The 24,855-nt window shown below is 42.2% G+C and overlaps 1 pseudogene; it reads right to left on the bottom strand.

The window, feature by feature from the left end:
* LOC101702889 (transmembrane protein 87B pseudogene) lies at positions 1-24,855 on the bottom strand (annotated as a pseudogene).

Below are 24,855 nucleotides of genomic sequence, written 5' to 3'. Positions count from 1 at the left end.
TTAAAAGAAAAAAAAAAGAGAGACCTTTTTTTCAGCTATTTCTGATCTGGTCATAATTTCCTCATCTGAATTCCCTAACATAGGCAGAGCTTCATTTGGGAATGAAGATGATTAATTTTCTTGAACCACTTCAAATCTTCATCAAAATTTACAGTAGTAGGTTTAGCTGCTCCACTGGAAACTGTTTTTGAGGCTCTCAATTTCATTCCTTCAGTTAAATTTTCAGATGTGAACATACATTCATCAACTTTCATCAGCAGGATCATCTAAGGGCATGATCTCTCATTATTTGCAGAAGTTCTTCACAAAAACATTATCACAATAAGGATAAGTGAAATAAGATAGCTCCAAAATGCATCATCAACCCAGAGTTCCATCCAGTCTGGTTGGCAGTCTGCAATGCTATATATATCTTAGTTGTCCTAACTGTGAACACTAGAGAAACCAGCATAATAGACATGAGAGAATTTGCAGTCCCTATATACTGAAAATTTGCCTGTGTTGTTTCTCAGCCTTAGAGTTTTCTTAGTTTGTGCCAAATGTAGCAAAATCCACCAGCACAAGCCAGAGTTGAGGAGTGAGGGAGGCTGCCCGGAAGACCAGAGTCAGAATCACTGGACCCACTGACTCGCCTCGTGCCTTCAATAGGCACCAAGATAAAGTAAAGCTGTCCCAGTCCAATCACTTGATGCATAACTGTCCCTAAAGGAGGTTTCATAATGCCATGGCAATGCAAGCTCAGGATGATCACATTGAGGCAGGCCAATGTCAACCTGACACAGATATCAACTCTCCCAATATCAACAGGCTTTGGGTTGATGGCCCAGTGCTGTCAAAGTTTTGATGTTCACACACAAAACTGCTTTCTCAAGGATTCCTAGGAAATTGACAATGGCAATCCAGAGCTGTATTCTTAATATATATTTCCAGTAATGAGCAGACACATCAGTCAGAGTATACCATGTAATATACAAACTATACACATCACCATGTGAAATGTAGCAAGAGAAGCAAAATCATTAGAGGCCAATAGAAAGACAGAGATTCAAATTCCAGCTGACATGTTTTTCCATTTTATTTTTTCTTGAATTTCTCCAGTTTTAATTTTTCTGTAAAAGCATAGTATTATTTTATGTTTCTCCAATTCTTAGTAGTATGTGGTTGCTATATATAATGATTACATTCCTTGTGGGGTGCTGGTCCATGTACATAACACATCTTAATTTCTTTTTCATCATCTTCCCCTCTCCTTCCTCTACCCTCCCTCCTTTTCTTGGTCCCTTCTCTGTTGTAAAAGCTCTATCTCCCTATTTTCTTTTATCTGTTTTTTATTTCACTCTCTGTGTATTTTGTGTTTCCATATGTGATATTAAACCTTGTGTTTCTCACTTATTTCACTTAACAATATGGTTTCAATGTGTATCCAGTTTTCCTACAGATTACTCAAGTTCATCCTTCTTTATGGCACAGTAGTACCCCATTGTGTTTAAAAGCAACATTTTCATTATCCATTCACCTGTTGCTGGACATATACGTAGCTTCCAATATTTAGCTATTATGAATTGTGCTGCTATACACATGGGTATGCCTGTATTCCATCAGTGGAATATGATGTCTTTAAATCTTTCAAGGAAGATACCTAAAAGGGGAATAGCTGAGTTATATGGAATTTTTATTTTTACATTTTTAGAAATCCCCATATTGATTTCTACAGCGCAAGTACAGGTTACTCTCTTACCATCAGTGTAGAAGGTTCCTTTTCCCCCTCAGCCTTGTGGGCATTTGCTTTTATTTGATTTCTTGATGTAGCCATTGTTTCTGGATTAAAATGGAATCTCATTGCCATTATAATAGAAACAACAAAAATAAGAAACCCATTTCTTTGTGTTCTGCCTACAACTTTCATTAATCCTTCCTGGTTTGATGCATTTCTGTGACCCATTACTTCTTTATTATTCAATAAAGAAAACCCTATAACTCATTGTTATCATCTAAATTTTCATTTTCTGTTGTCCAACACTCAATGTTCTTGAAATAACCACAAATGTCTTCATCAACAGGAAGTTCATGATATGGGACATCTCCTATCCAAGGTAAGATTCTATGTTATAAATTATTTCCACACTTCTTTTCTTCCAACACGGAATATTCACTGTGACGTGTTCAATATTTCAAATGCCACTCTCTGTATAATCACGGGCCCTGAAAAAACTGAATAATTTAACAAAAAACTTGAACACTGGATAGTTAAACAGTTTTCCAAAATATCAAAGATCCTGATTTCAATTCTAAATTGACGCTGAAACACAGGGCTGAACAGTTCTCCCTGTGGCCTCACGAATGTGTCCCAGTGCTTCATTCCTGCCAAACGTGAGGTCGAGTGCTCCATTTCTTTTTATTCTGAGACAGGCTCTAAGTTGTCTAGGGTAGGTCAAATTTGCAATGCTCTTGACTCAGCCTCCCAGAGGGCTGGGGTTACAGACATAAGCCTCATGCCTGGCTAATGACACTTTTCAAGGTCATAGAGATGGTGGAGGTAGAACCACTAGTGCTACGAGAGGAGAGGAAGAGGGGGCTGGGAGCTCTGGGGGTCACAGCTTTGTTCAACTTCCCTTCCTGCCTTTTCATCATCCAGCCTGGGTAGGGCATGTGATGGAGAGCTGTGGACGCTGGGTGATGCTGACCAACACAGGAGGGACATGGTGGGTGGGGCAATGCCAGAGGGCTACTCCAGGCAGAGGGTGAGCAGGGGTGGGAAGCTGTCCCTCTGCTGGGCCCCTGTGGTCTGGTGCCACCCTCCTGCTGCTGTCAGATGAGGACCACATCCATGCCTCTCAATTCAGATGCAGCCCCATCATGAAAACATCCAGACCACCTGAGGGTGCATTCGGAAGCCAGGGCAAGGCCAGGGAAGGTGGGGGGATATACTGCCAGCAACCAAGCCTGCTGTGTGAAGACTCACATGCTGGGCCTGTGTCTGACCTCATAGGTCACTGTCCCCACACTGGCCGACTAGCAGCCTCTCCATGTGTGCAAGACACACAGGAATCCCTCTTACCTCTTCTCCTTTGAAAGGGCAGCAGCCAGAATGGGTGTGGCACTGAAGGAACCCCACTTCCCACCCCACAGATATCCACACTCTGCTCTCACCCTGGCTGGGGGACACAGATTCCCAAGCACTGGCAGGCTCCCCCTCAGCCAGCTCAGGCTGCAGAACAAGCCTGAGACCCAGGCCTAGCAGATTGTGTTCAAAGTCTAGGCCACAGTCCAGGAAGAGACCAGCCTGGTACTATCTGGGCTTCTCACTTGTGGAGGGGACGGTGCCTGACCCAGAGAGGTTCTAGAATGGGAGAGGATCTTGGGAGTTTCTGAGAAAAGCCCCAGTAGCTGGCCAAGGGGAGACAACCTTCACCTGTATGCCCGGCCCTTGGGATCCACTCTGGGAAGCTGATCCTGTTTCTTACCTTGGCCCCAGCAAGGTAGCTTCCCTTCCTTCCTTGCTCCTGCTGAGCCTTTTGGGATCAAACTCTTGGAGCACAAACTGGGCTTTGTGTTTCCTTGTTTGACTGGAGGCATGAGTTTCCTTTGGCCACTGTAACAAGTTGCCCCAAACCAGAAGCTTAAAATAGGATCCGTGTATTCTCTTCTGGATCTAGAGGGCAAAGTTTGAATCAGTGTCACCGGGATGAGGCCACAGGCCCCAGGACTGTGCTCATGGGGGTTCCCCAGGGAAGAATCCCCATCCCTGCCTTTTCCAGCTCCTGAAGCTGCCTTTCATGCACTCCTTGACCTACAGCCACTTGCTCCTTCTTCAAAGATGCAGTGTAGCCTCAACAAACTCCTGTTCCTACTGAGAACAGGGACCTCACATCCAGGAAAAGATGATCAGGTGACCTGGATGAGTGGCTTTTCTCTGAAATTCTTTGGGCACAAACTCTGTGCTCCCCACTGCCACTCTGCCTGCACCAGGGAGAAGAATGGTGCGGCTGCTCCAGTGCAAGTCAGTGCTGAGCCCTATAACTAGGTGAGAACTCCAGTCCACCCCCACTTTCCTGGCACCTCCTGGGACATGTTCCAGGCCTGCCCCTGTGCTGAGCATGGCTGACCCCCTCTGGCATCCAATGGGAGCCCAGGACACTGCTGCATCCATAGGGCCTCCTGGCCACTACAGCTACAGGAGTCCCAGCAAGTGAGCTGCTGTCCCCTGGGATGTGGCCCCAGTCAGGGTCACACTTCTGGGTGCCATCCAGGAATGACCCTACTGGTGAGGTGACTTTGTGCAGCCCTCCCTTTCCTCACCAGTTCATGGGATGGGGAGTGACAGCAGCTGGGTGACCTTATCCTGAAGGCTTCTTGATGCCACACCAAGCATGCTGCCTGGCTCAAAGACCTCCATGCCCACTGTTCCACTCACAGGGCAGCAAATCCCTTCCCTATGGAGACCATGACACACAGTCTGGAGGCACCTGGGAAGAGTAGGACCCAGGGGAGCCTCACACCTTTTCACCTCTATCTCTACCTAACAAAAACTCTCCCTCATTTCTATGTAGGGCTGGAATCTGGGCTGATTCCCCTGTGTGCACAGGGGTAGCCTCACGAAAGGAGGCCCAGGCCTAGGTTAGGGTGGTGGGTAGACTCCTTCTGGGGCTGGGGGATATGGGGGAAGTAGATTAAAAGACCTAGGAGCCTGTGGACTGGAGTCTCTGGAAGCCACAGGAGGCTTCTGAAACAACACTTCTGATTCCGCTGACACAGAGCAGCAAAAGCAGCAGGACAGGACAGAGTAGATGCCCTAGGCTTCCCAGGCTCTCTTCTGGTTTCTTGGGGTCCCTGGCCTCACAACCTTCCAGAGTCTGTACACCACAGTCTCTATGCTATCAATCTCTAGCCCTGGGACAGTCCCACCCAGCTGCCCAGAGAGGGGCAGGGCTGGAGACGCAGTAGGGGTGCAGTGGGCTGAATTCGACCGGGGTGTGGGCACAGGCTGTGCCATAGGGGCAGAGTTTGCCTGGGAAGGTCTGTACAGTTCATGGTCCTGGGGTACGGCAGAATTGAAGTTCCAACCTCCAGGCTGCAGCCTGCCCTTGCTTTACAACTTTCCTGCCTATTCTTAGATCTACGACATCCATCTGCCGGCCAGCTCAGGCTATGACACACACGTTGCCTCAGCTGCCCCTATGATGCCCTAACACTCAATGTAGGTTCCAACAGGACCCTGGGAATTCTGGTGAATCCACGCACAGAAGCCAAAGATGATGATTTCAAAGAAGCAGGTGAGCAGAGAGGGCTGCTGAGACTTCCTTTGCATTAGTATAGGAGTGCCATCCTGAGGATATAAATCGAGATGAGAGCAATGAGCGCCAGCCAAGCCGCCACTAGGGGGCGCTCTGAGCTTTCCTGGAGCCTTATCAGAGGTGCAGGGCAAGCACCAAAGAATGGGTCTCCGGAAACCACAGCAATGGGAAATAGTGAGCCAGACTAGGGTTACTCGTAGGGAACCAGAAGCAGCTTCAAGGACACACTGTTGAGGGTTTGCTCCCGCCGCTTCTCTCAGCCCTTAGGAGATGAAAGCTCCTGAAAGCAACCAAGCAGAGACTGTCCACCTTGGCTAAGCTGGAAGGATTAGCCTAGTTCCTGGGCCTCCCCATCTGCTGAGTCAGCCCTCACCAACAGTGCCAGCCAACTGCAGGTGCTGGTTTGATCTCTTTACAAAGCAGCCTGTTGCTGTGGAGCCCTGTTGAGAGCTGGAGAACCATCAGCCATCTGTATGTCTTTTCACTTTCTCCAATCTCAGGGGAAGAGGCAGAAGCTCCATCAGGTATGCTGCTGTGGTGGTTTGTGTGTGTGTGTGTCCCCGCCAAACCCATCAGTTTGAACCTAAGACCCCAGGTGACAGTGTGGAGAGGTGAGGCTTTTAGGAGGAAGTTAAAGCAGCCCTTGTGAATGGGTCTAATATTCTCACTGAAGGGCTGGGGTAACTAGTAGACCCTTTGTGAGGACACCTACATAATGCCAACTAAGAGGAACAGGACAGACACCGAACCTGCCGGTGCCCTGTGGACATCCCAGCCTCCTGAAAGGTGAGAAATAAATCTCTCTCACTTTATAATTGATGCAGTCAATGGTGTTCTGTTATAGCAGCAGAGACAAACTGAGTCAGCTGCTGATCTATTTCTGGGCAATCCAATGGTGACCAGTAGCCAGGATCTCAGTTCCCATACACAAAGATCTAGGTCCTGCCAGACCGTAAGCCACATTCTTTTTTTTTCATTAATACTTTTATTACTACATTTTAGGTATACAACATGTTTACATTTATCATTGGGTGCTTGTACCTGTACATGATGTATCTTGGTTCTTTGTTTTTCCCTATTACCTGTGCACCCTTCCCAGCCACCACCCATACCTATTTACTTTAAAAGACTTTGTTTCCATTTTTCCCTTTTCTCATAATTTTTGCTTTCACTTCTTACCTTTCCCCTTCCCCTCCCTCATCCCCTACCCCTTTGAACCTTTTCTTCCTATTTCAAATTATTAATTATTCATTGTAATCCTTCTAATTCTTTTTACACTTTCAGTTTCTCACACTAGAGAAACTATTCGGTATTTACACATGTGTGTCCTACTTATTTCACTTAAGAGTATGTCCTCAATATGCATCCATTTAGCTATAAATGTCTCTAGTTTCTCATTTTTTATGGCTGAGTAGTACTCCATTTTATAAAAAACCCACATTTTCTTTATCCAGTCTCCAGTTGATGGGCATTTGGGCTGTTCCCAAGTTTTAGCTATTACAAACTGTGCTGCTATGAACATGGGTGCACATATATCACTGTGGTCTGATTCTTTTAATTCTTTGGGGAAGATCCCCAGCAGTGGAATAGCGGGGTCAAATGGGACTTCCAGTCCTAGTTCTTTGAGGTATCTCCATACTGATTTCCACAGTGGTTGCACCAGTCTACACTCCCACCAGCAGTGGAACAGGGTTCCTCTTTCCCCACAGCCCCACCAGCATTTGTTATTGGTTGATTTCATGATAGCAGCCATTCTTTCTGGAGTGAAGTGGAATCTCAGCGTTAACATTTTTCCATATATTTATTTGCTGCTTTTACTTCTTTGTCTGAGAAATGTCTGCTCATTTCGGATGCCCATTTTTGAATTGGGTCTTTGAATGTGGGGGGTCTGATTTTTCCCAGTTCTTTATATATTCTAGATAGCAGTCCTTTTTCTGACATACAGCTGCTAAAAATTTTTTCCCACACTGCAGATTGTCTCTTAGCTCTGTTGGTAGTTTCTCTTGCAGTGCAGAAGCTTTCTAAAAAGGTGAGATTCCAGTTCTTGATTCTTTGTGCTAGGTCCCATGCTACTGAGGTTTTATTCATAAAGCCTTTTCCTATGCCAGTGTCTTCAAGAGTTCTACCTAACTTACCTTCCAGCAAGTTTAGTGTCTCTGTCTTAATATTTAGATCTTTAAACCACTTTGATCTTGGTTCAGTGCAGGGTGATAGATATGGGTCTAGTTTTAATCTTTGGCTGGCTGAAATCCAGGTTTTCCAACACCATTTATTAAATAGGCTATCTTTCCTTCAATGAGGGTGTTTGGCTCCTTTGTCAAAGATGAGGTGGCTGAGTATGTCTGGAGTTGTTTCTGCATCTTCTAATCTATTCCACTGATCTTCAGGTCTGTTTCTTTGCCAGTACCATGCTGTTTTTATCACAGTAGCTTTGTAATATAGTTTCAGGTTGGGGATTGTGATACCCTCAGCCATGTCTCTGTTGCCCTGAATTGCTTTTGCTATTCTAGGTCTCCTCTGGTTCCAAATGAATTTTTGGATTGTTTTCTCTAGTTCTGTGAAGTATATTGTTGGAATTTCAACTGGCAATACATTGAGTCTATACAGTTTTGGAAGTATGGCCATTTTCATTACATTGGTTCTTCCTACCCAGGAACAAATGATGTCTTTTCATTTTCTTAAATCCTTTTCAATCTCTCTTTTCAGAGTGCTGTGGTTTTCAGTGTAGAGGTCTTTTGCTTCCTTTGTTAGGTTGATTCCTTGATATTTCATTTTTTTTTTTGGATGTTATTGTAAAAGGCATTATTTCCCTAATTTCTCTCTCAGTGAGTCTGAGAGACCTATCTGTGTATAAGAAAGCTATTGTTTGCTGAGTGTTGACCTTGTATCCAGCTACTCTACTGAATCTGTCAATGAAGTCTAGAAGTCTTTTGGCAGAGTTTTTGGGTCTTCTACGTAAAGTATCATATCATCAGCAAATAATGACAGTTTAACTTCTTCCTTTATTCCTTTTATTGTTTTCTCTTTTATAATTGCTGTGGCTAATGTTTCTAGATCTCTATTGAATAAGAGTGGTGATAGTGGGCATCCTTGTCTTGTTCCTGATTTTAGAGTGAAAGTTTTCAGTTTTGACCATTTAGTATGATGTTGGCTGTTGGTTTTTCATAGATAGCCTTAATCAGGTTGAGATAAAGACCTGCTATTCCAATTTTCTGTAGGGTTTTTATTACGAATGGGTGTTGTATTTTGTCAGATGCTTTTTCTGCATCTATTGCGATGATCGTATGATTTTTGTCCTTGTCTCTGTTATATAGTGTATTACATTTATTGATTTATGTATGTTGAATCATCCCTGCATCCCTGGGGTAAATCCAACTTGGTCAGAGTGTATGATCTTCTTGATGACCCTCTCTATTCTGTTTGCCAGTATCTTGTTGAGGATTTTTGCATCTATGTTCATTAGGGAGATTGGCCTGTAGTTCTCCTTTTGGATTGGGTCTTTCCCTGGTTTTGGAATCAAAGTAACATTTGCTTCCAGGAATGATTTTGGAAATATTGCTTCCCGTTCAATTTCATTGATGAGTTTAAAGAGTAATGGCAATAATTCTTCTTTAAATATCTTGTAGAATTCAGCAGTGAAACCATCAGGACCTGGGCTTTTCTTTGTTGGTAAATTTTTAATTACACTTTCAATTTCACTCATGGTAATTGCAGTGTTTAGAATTTCTGTATCTTCTTCATTTAACTTTGGTAATTTGTATGTATCTAGGAATCTGTCCATTTCTTCTGTGTTTTCCATTTTATTGGAGTACAGGTTCTCAAAGTAGATATTGATGATCCTCTGGATTTCTGCTGGGTCTGTCATAACTTCACTTTTTTCATTCTTAATTGCATGGATTTGAGCCTTTTCTTTCCTCTTTTTGATAAGGTTGGCTAAAGGTTTATTATTTTATTTATTCTTTTGAAAGACCAATTCTTTGATTCATTGATTTTTTTGTATCACTCTCTTAGTCTCCTTTGCATTGATTTCTGCTCTGATCTTTATAATTTCCTCTTGTACAACCTTTGGGTTTATCATGCTCTTTTTTTTCTAGGAACTTGAGGTTCAGCATTACTTTGTTTATTTGAGCTCTCTCTGTTTTCCTCATATGGGCATTTACTGCTATGAATTACTGCTTTCATTGTTTCCCACAGATTCCTGTATATTGTACTGGCATTATCATTTACTTGTAGAAACTGTCTAATTTATTCTTTAATTTCTTCTGTGACCGATTGGTTGTTCAGGAGAGCATTATTCAATTTCCATGTGTTTGTGGGAGTTTTGCATTTTCTTATGCTATTGATCTCCAATTTTATTGCACTATAGTCTGATAATATACAGGGGATAACTTCAATTCTTTTACATTTGCTTAAACATGTCCTATGAACTAGCATGTGGTCTGTTTTGGAGAATGACCCATGTGCACCTGAAAAGAATGTGTATTCTGAGTTTGTGGGGTGGAAAACTCTGGAAACATCTATTAAGTCCATTTATTCAATATCTTGGTTCAGTTCTAGAATTTCCTTGTTGACATTTGTATAGATGATCTGTCTATTTGTGATAGTGGGGTATTGAGGTGCCCCACTACAATTGTGTTAGTGTTTATTTGGTTTTTCATGTCCATTAATATTTGTTTTGTATAATTGGGGGCATTTGTATTTGATGCATATGTATTTAGGATTGTCATCTCTTCCTCTTGGATTGTTCCCTTCACAAGGATGTAGTGACCACCTTTGTCTCTCTTAATTAGTTTTGGTTTGAAATCTACTTTGACTGCAAATAATTGCTACCCCTGCTTTTTTCTGGGTTCCTGTTGTGTGGAGAACTGTTTTCCATCCTTTTACTTTCAGTCTATGAATTTCTTTTTGAGTTAGGTATGTTTCTTGTATACAGCATATTGCTAGGTTTTGCTTCTTAATCCATTCTGTCAGTCTGTTTCTTTTGATTGGTGAATTGAGGCCATTAACATTGATGGTTATAATTGGTAGATATTGACTCATCCTTGTCATGATGTTGGCTCTTTTATTTTTTATTTTTCCCCCTTTCCCTTTAGTTTCTAGTGTTGCTTGGTGGCCTCCCTCTGTTGGCCCTCATGGAGTTGTGACCTTCATTGTCTTTTTCTTGGATATTGTTTAGAATTGTCTGTAGTGCTGGTTTAGTGTTCATGAAATTTCTCAGGTGTTCTTTGTCATGGAATTATCTAATTTCCCCCATCGATTTTGAAAGATAATTTTGCCGGATACAGCAGTCTAGGTTGGAAGTTATTTCCTTTTAGAGCTTGAAATACTTCACTCCAGGCTCTCCTTGACTTGAGGCTTTGTTTTGAGAAGTCTGCTGTGATTCTGATGGGCTTTCCTTTGTAGTTGTTTTGTTTCTTTTCTCTAACTGCTTGTAGGATTTTGTTCTTCTGTAGGGTTTCTGGATCTTGACTATTATATGTCTAGGTCTAGATTTTTTTTGATCATGGCTAGTTGGAATTCTATATGCCTCACTTATGTGTATGTCCAATTCTCTACCTCTCTCTGGGAAGTTTTCTACTATTACTTCTGTGAAAAGTTTTTTATGTCAATTGTACTTTCTCCTGTTTTTTTGTGGACTCCTATGAGTCTTATGTTATTCTTCTTTGCATCATCTTGCAGCTGCTGGATTGATTTCTTGTGGTCCCTTACTATTTTTAAGAAATCTCTGTTTTCATGGTCACTAACCACAATCCTGTCTTCTATATCTGATACTCTATCTTCACATTCCCTTAATCTACTGTGAATGCTTTCAATGGAATTTTTAATCTCCTGGATATCTGTTTGAATCTGTTTCATGAATTCCATTTCTTTCTTATGTTGGGCAATCATGGTTTCCATTTCTTTCTTATGCTGTGCACTCATGGCTTCAGCATGGTTCTGAGCTCATCTATTTTTTATCTGTTTCTGTTCTAGAGCCTCTAATCATGTCTTTCACTCTGCTCATCATCTCTGTAGTTATCTGGGAAATTATTTCTGTTTTGAATTTTTCTAGAGCTTCATTCATCTGTTTTATTACTTCCTGTGCTATCAGTTGAGGATGTCTAAGTGGTTGACTATCATATTTTTCCACCTCGTTTCCCCCAGGATTTGCCTTTGGTGGGGGGGAAGCCTGAGTTTGTGCCTTGCTTAAATGTCTTCTCATTTTTGTTTCTGGTACTGTCCTTGGTTTAATTCCTGCATTGATACTGCAAAATTGCTTATTGTAAGTATCTTTGTTGCTTGTCTTTAGAATCCTTGTGGAATGATTGTTTCTCAGAGGTGTCTTCCAGATATAGCTGGTCTTCAGGTTTTGAGTCTCTAATGACTCTGAGGCTGTCTCATTTTCATTGTACCAGGAAGGCAATCACAGCCTCTTAACCCAAATGATACAATCAGCAACACCATAGCATCAAACACAGCTTAGAAAATGACAGTTTTTGGTAGTTATTAATCTATCACCTTTAACTGTGTGAATTATATCAAAATCGAGGACCAGCCCAACCTACGTTTATAGTGAATAAACTCTTCAATATAGCAACTTTACCCTTCAGGATGGGGAGTTAGAAGGAGTTAGGGAGGGAGGGACAGATAGGTAGAAGGATCAGGAAAGCTTAGCAGTGAGGCCATAAGACATAGGAAGATCACACAAACGCTAAGAAACTGTTGAAGACAAGAGGAAGAGGCAGAATGAAAGAACAAAGACGTGAACAGAACCACTTAATAGTGATAGGGAGGCTAGATACTGTATTTACTTTACTTTAAAACTAGTGATAATTGAGAGAAGGAAAAAGAGAAGAAAAGAAAAATAAAGAAGAAATCTGAATTAGGTCCAGAAAGGAACAAAAAAGGAGATGAAGAACAATGTGGGACAGCGAGAGAATGAGTGAGAGAGAGAGAAAGAAAAGAGAAAAGAAAGAAAAAAAGAAGCGAAAAGTAAAAATTGAAAAGAGTAGAAAAAAATAAAAATTAAGAATTAAAAATAAGAGAAAACATTTTTTGCAAATAACAAAAAATAAAGATGAAGGGCCTCCTTCAGGGTATGTCTCTGCTGTCACAATGGACAATGTAGGCAGCCGTGGGCAGATATAAGTCAATGAGTCTCAGCAAGCCAGTCACAGACCTGTGGGATTCATGCAGATTTCTGGCTGCAAGTCCCAAGTTGAGCCCCTTGTCCTCCTGCAGGGTTGAACTCTGCAAGGTTCTACTGCAGGTTCCAGCTGCCCTCCCCTGAAGAGAGTCCAGGTTCCAATGGGAGGTGATGATCGCTCCAACTTACCAAGCACAGTGGTCCGATGTGCCTCTATTGTAGGGATTCTCTTCACTTTTCCACTGGGCTTCAGTTTTCATCAAGGAGCCTGAGAGAGACCCTCTTTCTGTTGTTCACTTCTGCTCTATCTTGTGGAGCTCAGGACAATGGGCTTTATGACCCCCTGTGCCTCTGTAGTGTGGAACCAAGTAACAGCACAGCCAGGAGGCCAGGGGAGGGGAGCAGGGGCAGACTGGGCCCAGCTGGTTGCATTGTGTGGAGCACAGGGACGGAGCCCGAGCTGCACCAGGGTCCTCACTGTGCACCTTCTTTTTTTTCTTTGTTTTTTCTCTTGGTACCGGGGATTGAACTTGGGTCCTTGCACTTTTGAGGCAGGTGGCGGAACCACTAAGCTAAATCCCTGGCCCATGAGCCCCATTCTGAACTCAACTTCTGTTATCACTTCCCTAAATGACTGATTAATGCCCAGCTCTACCTTCTTAATATATCACAGCTGTAATTAAATTCAACCACATGAACCATTGAAGAAAACTTAAGCTACCCCAAACCATAGCAGTCTTCCTGTATCCACAGGCTTCTCTTGGGTATGCCAGTTTCTCAGACTTACCTTGGACTTGATGACCTTGAAAGTGTGGCATTTCTCTTGACAGACTGACCTTGAACTCAGTATGTTTGCCTAAGAGACAGATATTCAAAGGCAATGGTGGGCCTTTCTGCTTTTTTCCCTTTTCCTGTGTATCTTTCCTTCATACTTTCTCTCATATTCTATGTTTTAAAATGATTTAAGGAATTGACATGAGGAGATTATCCTGAATTATCCAGCTGGGACCTACATATTATCTCAAGTGTGCTTCTGTAAGACAAACAGAGAGAGAGAGATTAAAGAGAGAAGTGAAGGCCATCTGCAGAGAGGCAGAGATAGGAGTGATGGAGCAACCAGACCAGGAAGGAGGAGAAGGCAAGGTCCATCCTTGGAGCCTCTGGAGGGACCAAGGCCCTGCCACACCTTGATTGTAGCACACAGGGAATCACAGATTTTTCACTTCTGGCCTTTGGAAGATGTGGTTTGGAGCAGTGTGCAATGTGCAGAATTGTGTTGTAGTAATTTGACCATTTGGGAGATACTCGAGTGATCCAGATTGCAGAGGATGTTCACAGTAGGAAATGCACTGTGAAGAAAGCTGCCCTTGCAGGGGCAACTGTGTGACTCTCAGGGACCGTGGATGGGGGAGGAGATGTCCAGAGACAAGGGGACCTGCACAGTGTGGGAGGAAGTGGCCTGAATCTAGGGAACCGAGCAATATAGGAGGAGGCAGCACAAAGGAGGGTGACCCAGCACTGTCAGGAGGAGGTGGCCAAGGACAGAAGGGGTACACAGGGATGCAGGTAGAGACTGGGGACCATGAGCCACTCCAGTCCTCACAGACCCAGGCCGAGCCCCTAGGGAGGGACACTTGGTGCTGCAGGGTCCCTGGGAAGGCTAGTATCCACCTGAGGGACTGTGCTCTGAGGGAGGCACTCAGTCCTGCATGGCTATCCTCTGTGGTGCTTGCTTATCATGCCACTGTAGAGCATGCCACCCATGACAGGTGACACTCAGAGTCACAGGAAGGGAGCTGAGGGTGATTATCCAAGCAGTTCAAGGTGTGGTCCTCCAAGCCCTGTGTCCAGAAGCTCACACTTTCCTCCAGCATCTTGATGCAGCACTCTGAGAAAGGAATACACAGAAGCCACAGCCAGGCCAAGTCAAGGGCTCAGCAGCCATTCCCAGCATTCTTCTCCTATGATCCTTGCCCATCTTGCTGCCTCTTGCCCCATCCCTGAAGACCCAGGTTGGCACTGCTCACTGCATCCCTCATGGTGGATGCAGACATTGCTCATGTGCTGTGCTTCTGAAACAAGCCCCAGGGTCAGAATGGTTTCTTGAGTTCAAGAACTGAGTCACAAACGAAACCTCTAACAGGAGTCCCAGGAAGATAGATGCAGGGTGTTCTCCTGACTTCTGGCCACAGGAAATCCAGGCGTGGACCTGATCCAGCTGTGATGGGTGCTAAGCAAAACCAAAGCCACATTCAGGGGTGAGGATGAGCCTCCAGTAGAGGATCATCAGCTATACTAATATGAGGGTTTCTGAGGCTCCCTAATGGGGCTTGCAGGTCCAAGGAGACAGGTTTGGAGCAGGTGGATATCCTGCAGGACAAGTTCAGGAAACCATTAGTGGGGCCAGGGCAGACCAATGAGTACTTGTTAAGACAGCGCATGGTGACAACATAAAATACAATTCTTTACTACAGGCCACGCTCCCTAATGAACATAGATGCAAACATCCTCAACAAGATACTGGCAAACAGAATACAGAGGGTTATCAAGAAGATCATACACCATGACCAAGTGAGATTTATCCCAGGGATGCGGGGATGGTTCAACATATGTAAATCAATAAATGTAATACACTATATTAACAGAACCAAGGGGAAAAAAAATACGATCACCTGAATAGATGCAGAAAAAGCATTCAACAAAATCCAACACCTATTCATGATAAAAACCCTACAGAAAATTGGAAGAGAAGATCGTTATCTCAAACTGATTAAGGCTATCTATGAAAAACCAACAGCCAACATCATACTAAATGGTCAAAAACTGAAAACTTTCATGCTAAAATCAGGAACAAGACAAGGATGCCCACTATCACCACTCCTGTTCAATATTGTTCTGGAAACATTAGCCATAGCAATTAGAAAAGAGAAAGAAATAAAAGAAATAAAGATAGGAAAGGAAGAAGTGAAACTGTCATTATTTGCTGATGATATGATACTTTACACAGAAGACCCAAAAACTCCACCAAAAGACTTCTAGACTTAATTGATAGATTCAGTAGAGTAGCTGGATACCAGGTCAACACTCAACAAACAATAGCCTTCTTATACACAAATAGCAGACTCACTGAGAGAGAAATTAGGAAAACAATTCCTTTTACAATAGCATCCAAAAAAATGAAATATCTAGGAATCAACCTAACAAGGGAAGCAAAAGACCTCTACACTGAAAACCACAGCACGCTGAAAGAAGAGATCAAAGAGGATTTGAGAAAATGGAAAGACATCCCTTGTTCCTGGGTAGAAAGAAGCAATATAGTGAAAATGGCCATACATCCAAACTGCTTTATAGATTTAATGCAATACCAATTGAAATTCCAACAATATACTTCCCAGAACTAGAGAAAACAATCCAAAAATTCATTTGGAACCAGAGGAGACCTAGAATAGCAAAAGCAATTCTGGCAAAAGAGACAAAGCAGGGGGTATCACAATCCCCAACTTGAAACTATATTGCAAAGCTACTGTGGTAAAAAACAGCTACTGTGATAAAAAAAAAACTGGCAAAGAAACAGACCAGTGGATCAGTGGAATAGATTAGAAGATCCAGAAACAACTCCAGACATACTCAGCCACCTCATTTTTGACAAAGGACCAACCACTCTCATTGGAAGAAAGATAGCCTATTTAATAAATGGTGTTAGAAAAACTGGATTTCAGCCTGCCAAAGATTAAAACTAGACCCATATCTATCATCATGCACTAAACCAAGATCAAAGTTGACTAAAGATCTAAATATTAAGACAGAAACACTAAACTTGCTGGAAAATAAGTCAGGTAGAACTCTTGAAGACATTGGCATAGGAAAAGGCTTTATGAACAAAACTTTAGTAGCACAGAAACTAGCACGAAAGATCAAGAACTGGGATCTCATCTTCTTAGAAAGCTTCTGCGCTGCAAGAGAAACCACCAACAGAGCTAAGAAACAACCTACAATGTGGAAAAAAAACTTTTAGCAGCTGTACGTCAGACAAAGGATTACTATCTAGAATATATAAAGAACTGAGAAAAATCAGAACCCCCCAAATTCAAAGACCCAATTCAAAAATGGGCATCTGAAATGAACAGACATTTCTCAGACAAAGAAGTAAAAGCAGCAAATAAATATATGAAAAAATATTCAACATCACTGGTCATTCGAGAGATGCAGATAGAAACAACACTGAGATTTCACCTCACCCCACAAAGAATGGCTGCTATCAAGAAATCAACCAATAAATGCTGGCGGGGGTGTGGGAAGAGAGGAACCCTTCTCCATTGTTGGTGGGAGTGTAGACTGGTGCGACCACTGTGGAAATCAGTATGGAGATACCTCAAAGAACTAGGACTAGAGGTTCCATTTGACCCAGCTGTTCTCCTGCTGGGTATCTTCCCAAAAGAATTAAAAGACTCATACCACAGCGATATATGTGCACCTATGTATATAGCAGCACAGTTTGTCATAGCTAAAGTTTGGAAACAGCCCAAGTGCCCATCAACTGGAAACTACATAAAGAAGATGTGGTTTTTTAATAAAATGGAGTACTACTCAGCCATAAAGAATGAGAAATTAGGGACATTTATAGCTAAATGGATGCATATAGAGGCCATACTCTTAAGTGAAATAAATAGGACACACATAAGTAAATACTGAATAGTTTCTCTACTGTGAGAAACTGAAAGTGTAAATAAGGAGTAAAATGATTAAAATGAATAATTGATAATTTGAAATAGGAAGAAAAGGTCCAAAGGGGTAGGGGAAGTGGGAGTGGAAAGAGAAAGGAAAGATGGGAAAAGAAAAATTATGAGAAAAGAAAAAAATGGAAACAAAGTCTATGTAAATAGGGAAGGGGGGGGAAGGGAGCACAGGGAATGTGGAAAATATAAGAACCAAGATTCTCATGTACAGCTACAAGCACGCAATGATAAATGTGAACGTACTGTATACCTAAAATCTACCAATAAAAGAATTTAAGCAAAAAAATACAATTCTTTGCAAGTACCACAGATGGCTCTGGGTGCTTTGTACCCTTGAGAACACTCTCTAGGCAAGATCCCAATGAGATAGGCATAGTCAGGAACTGGAGCCTGTGGTGTCCTAGCCTTGGAGCCTGAGAGTCAGCCCAAGTCCCGTCAGGAGCTCTATATCATGGTCTAGTGCTACCCTAGTGCTGAGTCCCATAGCTGCTTCTGAGACAGACCTGCAGCAGTCCAGAGAGGATACAGTCATTCCTTTCATCTCACTTCTCCCAATCGTTCTTCCTCACTCACTACCACCAGCATTCATGGATTGCTTCAGCACAAATACACAGTCAGTAGAAAGAGGACAGAAATTTGAATGTGTAGAGTGGAAGGAAGAACACTGGATGCTCGTGAGACCCCCCAAGACCACTACCTGAGGCTTGCAGGGAAGTGACCTTGAAGGAGTCTGTAATAGATTCAGGTCAGTCCAGGAAGCTGAAGTAGGGGTCACAAATTGGAAGATAGCATGGGCAATTTGGCAAGACCCTGTCTCAAAATAAAAATTAAAAAGAGATGCCAAATCACCCCACTGCAGACAGACAGGTCTGTGCACACCCTACCGAGGTCCTGAGTCTCACAGAACACGCCGAATCAGCCCCCAGCAGACAGGCAGGTCTATGCACGCCCTACCGAGGTCCCGAGTCATGCAGAAGACACCGAATCACCCCACTGCAGACAGGCAGCCACCTGGTTCCACACTACAAAGACGCAGAGGACACAACACCACCAGACCAAGGTACTGAGTCCCGCTGCTCCCAGCACAGAGGTAGGGGTTTCTGAGCTGCCTTCCCACTGCTCCTGGTCCAGAGGAAGGAGCTTCCTGGTCACCATCCCTCCCGCTGCTCCCAGCCCACAGGAAAGGGCTTTTGGGTCACCATCCCTACCACTGCTCCTGGCCCCTGTCCCACCTCTCCTAGCTCAGAGAAGTTAATCCGTGCAGGCGCTAACAGCCCCCCGCCCCAGTTGAAATGAGAAAACAGGTAAAGAAGTCTCAAAACCAGACTTCCAGATCACCTACAGCAACCACAAAGGGAAATGAGATGGAACACTCTGATACTCAACCACCTGGATCCACTGAACTGGCAACAAAAGGGGATCTGGAAAAAATGAAATCAGAAATAATTTCTCAGATAACAGGAGAAATTGTGCCCCCAGTGCAAGACATGATTAATAAATCTAGAGAGGAGCTCAAGAGCATGATGGAATCCCAACATAAGAAACAAATGGAATCCATAAAACAGATGCAAATAGATTTCCAGGACATGAAAAACTCCATTGAAAGTCTACACAGCAGAACAAGCCAATGTGAGGACAGAATTTCACATATAGAAGATAAGATTTCAATTAGTGACCAGGAAAAAAAATTACTTCAAAATTATAAGGGAACATGAGAAATCAATCCAGCAGCTGTTAGATGATGCAAAGAAGAATAACATAAGACTGATTGGGCTCAATGAGGAAACAGGAGAGAGTAGAGATGAAATAAAAAATCTCTTCACAGAAATAATGGCAGAAAACTTCCCAAGCAGGGGAAAAGAGCTTGACATACAGATAAGTGAGACATATAGGACTCCAAATAGCCTTGATCAAAAAAAATCTACACATAGGCATATAATTGTTAAGATTCCAGAAACACAACAGAAGAACAAAGTTCTACAAGCAATCAGAGAAAAGAAACAAGTCACATACAAAGGAAAGCCCATCAGAATCACAGCAGACTTCTCAACACAAGCCATCAAGGCAAGAAGAGCTTGGAGTGACATGTTCCAAGCCCTAAAAGAAAACAGCCACCAACCCAGATTGATGTACCCTGCAAAACTAAATTTCAAAACTGATGGAGAAATAAGATACTTTCATGACAAAGAGCACCTTAGGAACTTCGTGAATACCAAACCAGCACTCCAAAGAATTTTACACAATATCCTAGGAACAGACATTGAGGATCACAACCCCAGGAAGCAAAGCAGAATGAACCCATCTGGCATAACAAGAAATTAAATGTAAAGGGGGAGAACCCAACAAAAAGAAAAAGTCATGGCAATGACAAGTCAATATGTTTCAGTTATAACTATCAATGTTAATGGTCTCAATTCACCAATCAAAAGAAATAGACTGATAGAATGGGTCAAGAAGCAAAATCCAACAATATGCTGCATACAAGAAACACACTTAATTCAAAAGGAAACTCATAGACTGAAAGTTAAAGGGTGGAAAACAATACTCCATGTGACAGGAACCCAAAAAAAAGCAGGAGTATCCTCTTTGCAGATCAAGTAGATTTCAAACCAACACTGATTAAGAGAGATGGAGAAGGACACTACATCCTTGTAAAGGGAAGAATCCAAGAGGAAGAGATGACAATCATAAATATCTATGCACCAAACACTAGTGCACCCAACTATATAAAACAAATACTAACGGACATGAAAAGCCATATATGCACTAATACAATTGTAGTGGGGGACCTCAACACCCCACTGTCACAAATAGATAGATCAACTAGACTAAAAATAAGTAATGAAATACTAGAACTCAATTGAACTCTTGAACAAATGAACTTAACAGATGTTTACAGAGTCTTCCACCCCACAAAATCAGAATACACATTCTTCTCAGCTGCATATGGGTCATTCTCCAAAATAGACCACATATTACACATAGAACATGTTTAAGGAAGTGCAAAGGAATTGAAGTTATCCCCTGTATATTATCAGACCATAGTGTGATGAAATTGGAGATCCATAGCAAAAGAAACTCAAAAAATTTCATAAACACACGGAAATTGAACAACACACTTCTAAATAACCAATGGGTCACAGAGGAAATTAAAGAAGAAATCAGACAGTTCCTTCAATTAAATGACAATGACAATACAATATATTGGAATCTGTGGGACACAATGAAAGCAGTCTTACCAGGGAAATTCATAGCAGTGAATACGCATATTAGGAAAACAGAATGAGCCCAATTAAACAACCTGATGCTGAACCTCAAGCTTCTAGAAAAAGAAGAGCAGGACAACCCCAAAGCTCATACAAGGGAGGAAATTATAAAGATCAGAGGAGAAATCAATGCAATGGAGACTAAGACAACAATACAAAAAATCAATGAAACCAAGAGTTGGTTCTTCGAAAGAATCAACAAAATTGACAAACCTTTAGCCAACCTTGTCAGAAAAAGAAAAGAACAGGCCCAAATCCATGCAATTAGGAATGAAAAGGGTGAAATTACAACAGATCCAGCAGAAATCCACAGGATCATCAATACCTACTTCTAGAACCCATATGCCAATAAGATGGACAACACAGAAGAAATGGACAGATTCCTAGATACATATGAATTAATCAAGTTGAACGAAGAAGACCTAAAACTTCTGAACAACCCAATATCAACCAATGAAATTGAAAATGTAATTAAAAACTTATCAACTAAGAAAAGCCCGGGCCCTGATGGCTTCACTGCTGAATTCTACAAGACATTTAGAGAGGAACTGCTGCCACTACTGTTTAAACTCTTCAATGAAATGGAAAGGGAAGCAATACTCCCAAATTCATTCCTGGAAGCAAGCATCACCTTGATCCCTAAAGCAGAGAAAGACCCAACTGAAAAAGAGAACTATAGGCCAATCTCACTAATGAACATAGATGCAAAAATCCTTAATAAGATAATGGCAAACAGAATGCAGAAGATCATCAAGAAGATCATACACCCTGATCAAGTGGGATTCATCCCAGGGATGCAAGAATGGTTCAATATATGCAAATCAATCAATGTAATACACTATATCAATAGAGCCAAGGACAAAAACCATATGATTATCTCCATAGATGCAGAAGAAGCATTTGACAAAATCCAACAAGCATTTATGATAAAAAAAAAAACCCTACCAAAAGTTGAAATAGATGGTCTCTACCTCAAACTGATAGAAGCCATCTATGAAAAACCAACAGCCAATATCATACTAAATGATAAAAAACTGAAATCCTTCACACTAAAATCAGGAACAAGACAAGGATGTCCACTATCACCATTCTTGTTCAATATAGTTCTGGAAACATTAGCCATGGCAATTAGACAAGACAAAGACGTAAAAGAAATAAAGATAGTTAATGAAGAAGTCAAATTGTCATTATTTGCAGATGACATGATACTCTATACAGAAGATCCCAAGAACTCCACCAAAAGTCTTCTAGACTTAATAACCAAATTCAGTCAAGTAGCTGGTTACAAGGTCAACACACAAAAATCAATAGCTTTCCTCTACACCAATGACAGACTCACTGAGAGAGAAATAGGGCAAATAATTCCTTTCACAATAGCATCCAAAAAACTGAAATACCTAGGAATCATCCTAACAAAAGAAATCAAAGACCTCTTCTCTAAAAACTATAGCACTCTGAAAAGAGAGACCGAAGATGATATCAGAAAATGGACAGACATCCCCTGCTCCTGGGTAGGAAGGATTAATATAGTGAAAATGGCCATACTTCCAAAACTGCTAGATAGATTTAATGCAATTCCAATTGAGATCCCAGCAGCATACTTCATGGACCTCGAGAAAACAATCCAAAAATTCATTTGGAACAAGAAGAGACCCAGAAGAGCAAAAGCAATTCTAGGTAACAGAGACATGGCAGGGGGTATCACAATACCCAACCTGCAACTCTACTACAAAGCTACTGTGATAAAAACAGCATGGCACTGGCAAAGAAACAGACTTGAGGACCAGTGTATCAGATTAGAAGGTACAGAAACAGCGCCAGACACACTCAGCCATCTCATCTTCAATAAAGGAGCCAAACACCCTCACTGGAGGAAAGATAGCCTCTTTAATAAATGGTGCTGGAAAAATTGGGCTTCAACTTGCCAAAGATTAAAACTAGACCTATATCTCTCACCATGCACTAAACTAAAATCAAAATGGATTAAAGATCTTAATATTAAAATAGAAACTCTGAACTAGTTGGAACAGAGGTTAGGTAGAACCCTTGAAGACATCGGTGTAGGAAAAGATTTTATGAACAAAACCTCAGTTGCCCGTGAACTAGCACAAACAATCAACAAGTGGGATCTCTTCTTATTAAAAGGCTTCTGCACAGCAAGAGCAACCAGCAGCAGTGTGAAGAGACAGTCCACAATGTGGGAAAAAATCTTCACCTGCTCTTCCTCAGACAAAAGTCTACTATCTCGAATCTATAAAGAACTTAAAAAGATCAGACCTCCAAATTTAAAGACCCAATCCAAAAATGGGCATCTGAAATGAACAGACATTTCTCAGACAAAGAAGTAGAAATAGCAAATAAATACATGAAAAAATGTTCAACATCACTGGTCATTTGAGAGATGCAAATGAAAACAACACTGAGATTCCACTTCACTCCAGAAAGAATGGCTGCTATCATGAAATCAACCAATAACAAGTGCTGACGGGGCTGTGGGGAAAGAGGAACCCTGCTCCACTGCTGGTGGGAGTGTAGACTGGTGCAACCACTGTGGAAATCAGTATGGAGATACCTCAAAGAACTAGGTCTGGAAGTCCCATTTGACCCTGCTATTCCACTGCTGGGGATCTTCCCCAAAGAATTAAAAGAATCAGACCACAGTGATATATGTGTGCCCATGTTCATAGCAGCACAGTTTGTAATAGCTAAACCTTGGAAACAGCCCAAATGTTCATCAACTGGAGACTAGATAAAGAAAATGTGTGTTTTTTTATAAAATAGAGTACTACTCAGCCATAAAAAATTTGAAATTAGAGACATTTATAGCTAAGTGGATGTACATTGAGGCAATACTCTTAAGTGAAATAAATAGGACACACATGAGTAAATACCGAATAGTTTCTCTGGTGTGAGAACTGAAAGTGTAAATAAGGACTAAAATGCATAATAGGTAATGTGAAATAGGAAGAAAAGGGGCAAAGGGGAAGGAAGTGGGAGGGCTAGGGGAAAGGATAGAAGGGAATGGGATTAATATGAGAAAATGGAAAAATAGGAACAAAATCCTTGTAAATAGGGAGGACTGGAGGGGTTGAAGGGAGGGCTGGGCAAGGGTGAAAAATAAGAACCAAGAGAGACTATGTAAAGGTGCAAATTTCCAATGATGAATGTCATTATGTTGTATACCTAAAATGTACCAATGATTAGAATGAATAATCGATAATGTAAAATAGGAAGAAAAGGTCCAAAGGGGTAGGGGTAGTGGGAGGGGCAGGGGAAAGGAAAGAAGGGAAAGGAAAAATGATGAGAAATGGAAAAAATGGAAATAAAGTCTTTGTAAATAGGGAAGGGTGGAGGGCGTGAAGGGAGGGCTAGGAATGGGGAAAAAATAAGAACCAAGATGCATCATGTAAAGGTACAATTCCCAATGAGAAATGTAATTGTGTTGTATACCTACAATGTACCAATAAAAGAATTTAATACAAAAATAATAATTATAAAAATTAAAAAGAACTGGGATGCAGCTAAATGTGAAAGCCCTGAGTTCTATCCTAACTACACACAAATAAATAAATAAATAAATAAATAAATAAATAAATAAATAAATGGAATGGGGATGACAGCAGGGCAGGTGGACTCTGAGTGACAAAGCAAAACCTTAGAGGCTCTAAAGCAGCCAGGTATCAGCTTGGCCACCAGGAAGGAGCTGATGGGCAGATGGAAGGGGAGGGGTCCCTGGTGAATCTCTGGAGCAGGGCCTGGCCTGGGCCAAGGACCAAGATATGTGAAGAACTGTAGCAGGGGAGGTGAGGAGAAGCAGGGAAGTAAGGCTGGGAAGTCGAAAGCAGGGAAGGACTGAGGTAGAACGGGAGAGAAGTTAGACAGGGAGCCCACGCTCACCCACCTGCACTGGGCTCTGTCGCTGTCCATTGGGGGATTTGGAGTTGGAGCAATTGAAGGTGAAGTAACCCAAGGAATGTAGGTTTGAGGGCTTAGCTCTGGGGAGCAGGGATGGGGTAGATTCAGGGGAGAGGTCAGGTGTGGATCAAGCACTATGTCAGTAATCTGCATGAAACACATTGCAAGCTCAGAGGAAATTGCAAAGAGAGGCAGGAAAGGGAAGCCAGGAGATACGAGCAGGAGTCAGTGCCTGGGGTCTGCGTGTGGGAAAGGCTGCCTCAGGGAGGCACCTGAGGATACACTGAGTGCTGGAGGGAGGGTGGAGCAGGCAGTTAGAGGCTCAGAGTGGAAGGACCAGGACCATGGCCAGAGGCACATGGGGCCTGTGTCATAGTGAGGGACAAGGCTTTCACGGTCTGGCCAGGACTGGGGCTGGGCTGACCTGGGGCTTCAAGAGAAACATGTTTAAGCAGGGGCCTCCTCTTCCAATTCAGGGAGTTTAAGTCTATGTCATCTCCCTGCTCAGTCTGCGTCAT

Source organism: Heterocephalus glaber, unplaced genomic scaffold, assembly GCF_053883595.1.
Source record: "Heterocephalus glaber isolate CG9 unplaced genomic scaffold, H.glaber_assembly_v1.0 deba00001479, whole genome shotgun sequence".
Lineage (NCBI taxonomy): Eukaryota > Metazoa > Chordata > Mammalia > Rodentia > Bathyergidae > Heterocephalus > Heterocephalus glaber.
Note: the sequence above shows the minus strand (reverse complement) of the source record. Positions and strands in the feature narration are given on the sequence as shown.